General features: G+C 63.7%; 1 non-coding gene across 1 annotated transcript; it reads left to right on the plus strand.

Moving 5' to 3' along the window:
* Window positions 1-5,180: 5,180 nt before the first annotated feature.
* Window positions 5,181-5,299, plus strand: LOC142006767 (5S ribosomal RNA). Its single transcript, XR_012643807.1, has one exon. It is a non-coding gene; the product is annotated as a 5S ribosomal RNA (ribosomal RNA).
* Window positions 5,300-7,500: the final 2,201 nt, after the last annotated feature.

Consider the following 7,500-nt stretch of genomic DNA (forward strand, 5'->3'; position numbering starts at 1 on the left):
CCCGACGAGCCCCCGTGGGGTGGAAGGGGTCCCCCCCCTGCCGGGGAACGTCCCTCCAAGCACGGGTGCGGAAGAGAAGGAGGAGCAGGGTCCCAGGTCCGCCTGAACACCGGCGAGATCCCTGCCCGCCGCGGGAAGGGTGCCGGCCCGCGAAGGGCCCTCTCCGTCTCGTCCGCGAGCGCCCCATCGATCGGAAGGAGGAGCGGGGCCTCGCTCCCGGCGGCCGTCCCCGCGGACGTGCGCCGAGCCTCCCTCGAGAGCCCCCTCTCCGGAGGATCGGGCCCGAGACGACACCCCGAACCGCCGCAGACGTCCCCGCAGACGTCCGCCCGGGTCCCTCGTCCGAGTCCCCGGGAAGGGCCTTCACACGACGGTCGGTCTCTCTCACGTGTACGTCTCTAAAGGCTGGAGCCAGACAAGCCTTCTCTTACTATTCTCCCGGTACCTGTCGTAACCTTATACGTGAAAAGTCCCCCAGCGGCAACAGGCGGGAACGACTCACAAAAGCGGCCGACCGCCTGGAACTCTAGGTCGGCTGCACGGGTCAAATTCAACCCCATTCGGACTTCCAGAGCTCAGCCGGCCACCAGGTCAACCTCGCTGAAAGCGCCAGAGGTTGACCTGGTGTCCGGGGACCGAATCGGACACCAGGTCAACCTCCGCTAAAGCGGCCGGGGTTGACCTGTTGTCCCTGCCGGACTTAGAAAATTTTTCTCTCCAGCCCGGGACCGGGGTTGACCTGTTGTCCCTGCCGGACTTAGAAATTTTTTCTCTCCCGCCTGGGACCGGGGTTGACCTGTTGTCCCTGCCGGACTTAGAAATTTTTTCTCTCCAGCCTGGGACCGGGGTTGACCTGTTGTCCCTGCCGGACTTAGAAAATTTTTCTCTGCCGCCTGGGACCGGGGTTGACCTGTTGTCCCTGCCGGACTTAGAAATTTTTTCTCTCCCGCCTGGGACCGGGGTTGACCTGTTGTCCCTGCCGGACTTAGAAATTTTTTCTCTCCAGCCCGGGACCGGGGTTGACCTGTTGTCCCTGCCGGACTTAGAAAATTTTTCTCTCCAGCCCGGGACCGGGGTTGACCTGTTGTCCCTGCCGGACTTAGAAATTTTTTCTCTCCCGCCTGGGACCGGGGTTGACCTGTTGTCCCTGCCGGACTTAGAAATTTTTTCTCTCCAGCCTGGGACCGGGGTTGACCTGTTGTCCCTGCCGGACTTAGAAATTTTTTCTCTGCCGCCTGGGACCGGGGTTGACCTGTTGTCCCTGCCGGACTTAGAAAATTTTTCTCTGCCGCCTGGGACCGGGGTTGACCTGTTGTCCCTGCCGGACTTAGAAAATTTTTCTCTCCCGCCTGGGACCGGGGTTGACCTGTTGTCCCTGCCGGACTTAGAAATTTTTTCTCTGCCGCCTGGGACCGGGGTTGACCTGTTGTCCCTGCCGGACTTAGAAATTTTTTCTCTGCCGCCTGGGACCGGGGTTGACCTGTTGTCCCTGCCGGACTTAGAAATTTTTTCTCTGCCGCCTGGGACCGGGGTTGACCTGTTGTCCCTGCCGGACTTAGAAATTTTTTCTCTCCAGCCTGGGACCGGGGTTGACCTGTTGTCCCTGCCGGACTTAGAAATTTTTTCTCTCCCGCCCGGTACCGGGGTTGACCTGTTGTCCCTGCCGGACTTAGAAATTTTTTCTCTGCCGCCTGGGACCGGGGTTGACCTGTTGTCCCTGCCGGACTTAGAAAATTTTTCTCTCCCGCCTGGGACCGGGGTTGACCTGTTGTCCCTGCCGGACTTAGAAATTTTTTCTCTGCCGCCTGGGACCGGGGTTGACCTGTTGTCCCTGCCGGACTTAGAAAATTTTTCTCTCCCGCCCGGGACCGGGGTTGACCTGTTGTCCCTGCCGGACTTAGAAATTTTTTCTCTGCCGCCTGGGACCGGGGTTGACCTGTTGTCCCTGCCGGACTTAGAAATTTTTTCTCTCCCGCCCGGTACCGGGGTTGACCTGTTGTCCCTGCCGGACTTAGAAATTTTTTCTCTGCCGCCTGGGACCGGGGTTGACCTGTTGTCCCTGCCGGACTTAGAAAATTTTTCTCTCCCGCTCGGAACCGGGGTTGACCTGTTGTCCCTGCCGGACTTAGAAAATTTTTCTCTCCCGCCTGGGACCGGGGTTGACCTGTTGTCCCTGCCGGACTTGGAGCCCGAGGAGGGGATCGGCCACCAGGTAAACCTCCGCTGAAAGCGGCCACGGTTTACCTGGTGCCCGGGGAGCGAATCGGACACCAGGTCAACCTCAGCTGAAGCGGCCGGGGTTGACCTGCTGTCCCTGCCGGACTTGGAAAATTTTTCTCTCCAGCCTGGGACCGGGGTTGACCTGTTGTCCCTGCCGGACTTAGAAATTTTTTCTCTCCCCGCCTGGGACCGGGGTTGACCTGCTGTCCCTGCCGGACTTGGAGCCCCAGGAGGGGATCGGCCACCAGGTCAACCTCCGCTGAAAGCGGCCACGGTTTACCTGGTGCCCGGGGAGCGAATCGGACACCAGGTCAACCTCTGCTAAAGCGACCGAGGTTGACCTGGTGCCCGGGGAGCGAATCTGACACCAGGTCAACCTCTGCTAAAGCGCCAGAGGTTGACCTGGTGCCCGGGGAGCGAATCGGACACCAGGTCAACCTCTGCTAAAGCGGCCGGGGTTGACCTGCTGTCCCTGCCGGACTTAGAAAATTTTTCTCTCCAGCCTGGGACCGGGGTTGACCTGTTGTCCCTGCCGGACTTAGAAATTTTTTCTCTCCCGCCTGGGACCGGGGTTGACCTGTTGTCCCTGCCGGACTTAGAAAATTTTTCTCTGCCGCCTGGGACCGGGGTTGACCTGTTGTCCCTGCCGGACTTAGAAAATTTTTCTCTCCCGCTCGGAACCGGGGTTGACCTGTTGTCCCTGCCGGACTTAGAAAATTTTTCTCTCCCGCCTGGGACCGGGGTTGACCTGTTGTCCCTGCCGGACTTGGAGCCCCAGGAGGGGATCGGCCACCAGGTCAACCTCCGCTGAAAGCGGCCACGGTTTACCTGGTGCCCGGGGAGCGAATCGGACACCAGGTCAACCTCAGCTGAAGCGGCCGGGGTTGACCTGCTGTCCCTGCCGGACTTGGAGCCCGAGGAGGGGATCGGCCACCAGGTCAACCTCCGCTGAAAGCGGCCACGGTTTACCTGGTGCCCGGGGAGCGAATCGGACACCAGGTCAACCTCTGCTAAAGCGGCCGGGGTTGACCTGCTGTCCGTGCCGGACTTGGAGCCCGAGGAGGGGATCGGCCACCAGGTCAACCTCCGCTGAAAGCGGCCACGGTTTACCTGGTGCCCGGGGAGCGAATCGGACACCAGGTCAACCTCTGCTAAAGCGGCCGGGGTTCACCTGCTGTCCCTGCCGGACTTGGAGCCCGAGGAGGGGATCGGCCACCAGGTCAACCTCCGCTGAAAGCGGCCACGGTTTACCTGGTGCCCGGGGAGCGAATCGGACACCAGGTCAACCTCTGCTAAGGCGCCCGAGGTTGACCTGGTGCCCGGGGAGCGAATCGGACACCAGGTCAACCTCTGCTACGGCGGCCGGGGTTGACCTGCTGTCCCTGCCGGACTTAGAAAATTTTTCTCTCCCCGCCCGGAACCGGGGTTGACCTGTTGTCCCTGCCGGACTTGGAGCCCGAGGAGGGGATCGGCCACCAGGTCAACCTCCGCTGAAAGCGGCCACGGTTTACCTGGTGCCCGGGGAGCGAATCGGACACCAGGTCAACCTCTGCTAAAGCGGCCGGGGTTGACCTGCTGTCCCTGCCGGACTTGGAGCCCGAGGAGGGGATCGGCCACCAGGTCAACCTCCGCTGAAAGCGGCCACGGTTTACCTGGTGCCCGGGGAGCGAATCGGACACCAGGTCAACCTCTGCTAAAGCGGCCGGGGTTGACCTGCTGTCCGTGCCGGACTTGGAGCCCGAGGAGGGGATCGGCCACCAGGTCAACCTCCGCTGAAAGCGGCCACGGTTTACCTGGTGCCCGGGGAGCGAATCGGACACCAGGTCAACCTCTGCTAAAGCGGCCGGGGTTCACCTGCTGTCCCTGCCGGACTTGGAGCCCGAGGAGGGGATCGGCCACCAGGTCAACCTCCGCTGAAAGCGGCCACGGTTTACCTGGTGCCCGGGGAGCGAATCGGACACCAGGTCAACCTCTGCTAAGGCGCCCGAGGTTGACCTGGTGCCCGGGGAGCGAATCGGACACCAGGTCAACCTCTGCTACGGCGGCCGGGGTTGACCTGCTGTCCCTGCCGGACTTAGAAAATTTTTCTCTCCCCGCCCGGAACCGGGGTTGACCTGTTGTCCCTGCCGGACTTGGAGCCCGAGGAGGGGATCGGCCACCAGGTCAACCTCCGCTGAAAGCGGCCACGGTTTACCTGGTGCCCGGGGAGCGAATCGGACACCAGGTCAACCTCTGCTAAAGCGGCCGGGGTTGACCTGCTGTCCCTGCCGGACTTGGAGCCCGAGGAGGGGATCGGCCACCAGGTCAACCTCCGCTGAAAGCGGCCACGGTTTACCTGGTGCCCGGGGAGCGAATCGGACACCAGGTCAACCTCTGCTAAAGCGGCCGGGGTTCACCTGCTGTCCCTGCCGGACTTGGAGCCCGAGGAGGGGATCGGCCACCAGGTCAACCTCCGCTGAAAGCGGCCACGGTTTACCTGGTGCCCGGGGAGCGAATCGGACACCAGGTCAACCTCTGCTAAGGCGCCCGAGGTTGACCTGGTGCCCGGGGAGCGAATCGGACACCAGGTCAACCTCCGCTAAAGCGCCCGAGGTTGACCTGGTGCCCGGGGAGCGAATCGGACACCAGGTCAACCTCTGCTACGGCGGCCGGGGTTGACCTGCTGTCCCTGCCGGACTTGGAAAATTTCTCTCCCCGCCTCGGACCGGGGTTGACCTGCTGTCCCTACCGGACTTAGAACATTTTTCTCTCCCCGCCCCGGCCCGGGGGTTAACCTCGGGGCGCACAGCTTCCCGGGTCTGACGTGCACGTCCTGTCACCTCCCGGGCCCGGCGTCCTCGTCCTCCCTTCCCCTTGGGCCGGCTCGGAGGAAGTTTTCCCTCGGCCCGGCCTCCGGGTTAATTGTTTGGGCCCGGCTGACTGAGGCCAGGCTGCTGACGCTAAAGCCCGGGGAGGCGGGGGCCTACGGCCATACCGGACCGAATGCCCCCGATCTCGTCCGATCTCGGAAGGTAAACCGTCCCGGGCCTGGCTAGTACCTGGATGGGTGACCGCCTGGGAATCCCAGGTGCCGTAGGCAGCTTTTGGCCCCAGCGGGGGTAGAGCGGGGCGTGTGTCTGCCGTGCGGGAGCAGGGAAGCCGTGAGGCCAAGGCGGCGCGACGGTCCTGGGGGGCGCTGAGGCCTTTCCCTCTGCCTGCCTGCGTGTCGGGGGCGGGGGGGCGGGCGAGGAAGCTTAGGCCCTCACCCGGTGCGGTGCGATGGCTTGGGTCGGGTCGGGGAGAGGGAAGAAAGCGTGTGTGGAGCGTTGGTGGGGCAGGTGTGTGTGTGGGAGTGCTGGGTGGGGCAGGCCGTTGAGGCGGTGGCGGTGGTGGTGTTTTTGGTGGGAGTGAGTTGGGGTCAGGTGGGTGTGGGGTCCCGCCCGGGGGGTGGATGGTCTGAGGGTTAAGGCTTGGAACGTGCGTCTTGGGGGACCGTGGGTGGAGGTTGTTGAGAGCGGGGAAGGCCCTGGGTCTCGGTTGTGGACTATTAAGCCCGGTGGAGGGGGACCGTGGGGGGAGGTTGTTGAGAGCGGGGAAGGCCCTGGGTCCCGGTTGTGGACTATTAAGCCCGGTGGAGGGGGACCGTGGGTGGAGGTTGTTGAGAGCGGGGAAGGCCCTGGGTCCCGGTTGTGGACTATTAAGCCCGGTGGAGGGGGACCGTGGGTGGAGGTTGTTGAGAGCGGGGAAGGCCCTGGGACCCGGTTGTGGACTATTAAGCCCGGTGGAGGGGGACCGTGGGTGGAGGTTGTTGAGAGCGGGGAAGGCCCTGGGTCTCGGTTGTGGACTATTAAGCCCGGTGGAGGGGGACCGTGGGTGGAGGTTGTTGAGAGCGGGGAAGGCCCTGGGACCCGGTTGTGGACTATTAAGCCCGGTGGAGGGGGACCGTGGGTGGAGGTTGTTGAGAGCGGGGAAGGCCCTGGGTCCCGGTTGTGGACTATTAAGCCCGGTGGAGGGGGACCGTGGGTGGAGGTTGTTGAGAGCGGGGAAGGCCCTGGGACCCGGTTGTGGACTATTAAGCCCGGTGGAGGGGGACCGTGGGTGGAGGTTGTTGAGAGCGGGGAAGGCCCTGGGTCTCGGTTGTGGACTATTAAGCCCGGTGGAGGGGGACCGTGGGTGGAGGTTGTTGAGAGCGGGGAAGGCCCTGGGACCCGGTTGTGGACTATTAAGCCCGGTGGAGGGGGACCGTGGGTGGAGGTTGTTGAGAGCGGGGAAGGCCCTGGGTCCCGGTTGTGGACTATTAAGCCCGGTGGAGGTGTTGCGTACGGTGGATGTAAGGGGGAGGGCGTATGAAGTGACCGAGGAGTGGGCAAGGAAACGGGGGGAAAAATTTGGAGGCGAAGGCGGCCGAAAAAGGGTGCGGTTGACCTGGTGCCCGGGGAGCGAATGGGCCACCAGGTCAACCCCCGCTGAAAGCAGCGGAGGTTGACCTGGTGCCCGGGGAGCGAATCGGCCACCAGGTCAACCCCCGCTGAAAGCACCGGAGGTTGACCTGGTGCCCGGGGAGGGAATCGGCCACCAGGTCAACCCCCGCTGAAAGCACCGGAGGTTGACCTGGTGCCCGGGAAGGGAATCGGCCACCAGGTCAACCCCCGCTGAAAGCACCGGAGGTTGACCTGGTGCCCGGGGAGGGAATCGGCCACCAGGTCAACCCCCGCTGAAAGCACCGGAGGTTGACCTGGTGCCCGGGGAGCGAATCGGCCACCAGGTCAACCCCCGCTGAAAGCAACGGAGGTTGACCTGGTGCCCGGGGAGCGAATGGGCCACCAGGTCAACCCCCGCTGAAAGCAGCGGAGGTTGACCTGGTGCCCGGGGAGCGAATCGGCCACCAGGTCAACCCCCGCTGAAAGCAGCGGAGGTTGACCTGGTGCCCGGGGAGGGAATCGGCCACCAGGTCAACCCCCGCTGAAAGCAGCGGAGGTTGACCTGGTGCCCGGGGAGGGAATCGGCCACCAGGTCAACCCCCGCTGAAAGCAGCGGAGGTTGACCTGGTGCCCGGGGAGCGAATCGGCCACCAGGTCAACCCCCGCTGAAAGCAGCGGAGGTTGACCTGGTGCCCGGGGAGGGAATCGGCCACCAGGTCAACCCCCGCTGAAAGCAGCGGAGGTTGACCTGGTGCCCGGGGAGGGAATCGGCCACCAGGTCAACCCCCGCTGAAAGCAGCGGAGGTTGACCTGGTGCCCGGGGAGCGAATCGGCCACCAGGTCAACCCCCGCTGAAAGCAGCGGAGGTTGACCTGGTGCC

The sequence above is a fragment of the Carettochelys insculpta genome, unplaced genomic scaffold, assembly GCF_033958435.1.
Source record: "Carettochelys insculpta isolate YL-2023 unplaced genomic scaffold, ASM3395843v1 scaffold_0127, whole genome shotgun sequence".
NCBI lineage: Eukaryota > Metazoa > Chordata > Testudines > Carettochelyidae > Carettochelys > Carettochelys insculpta.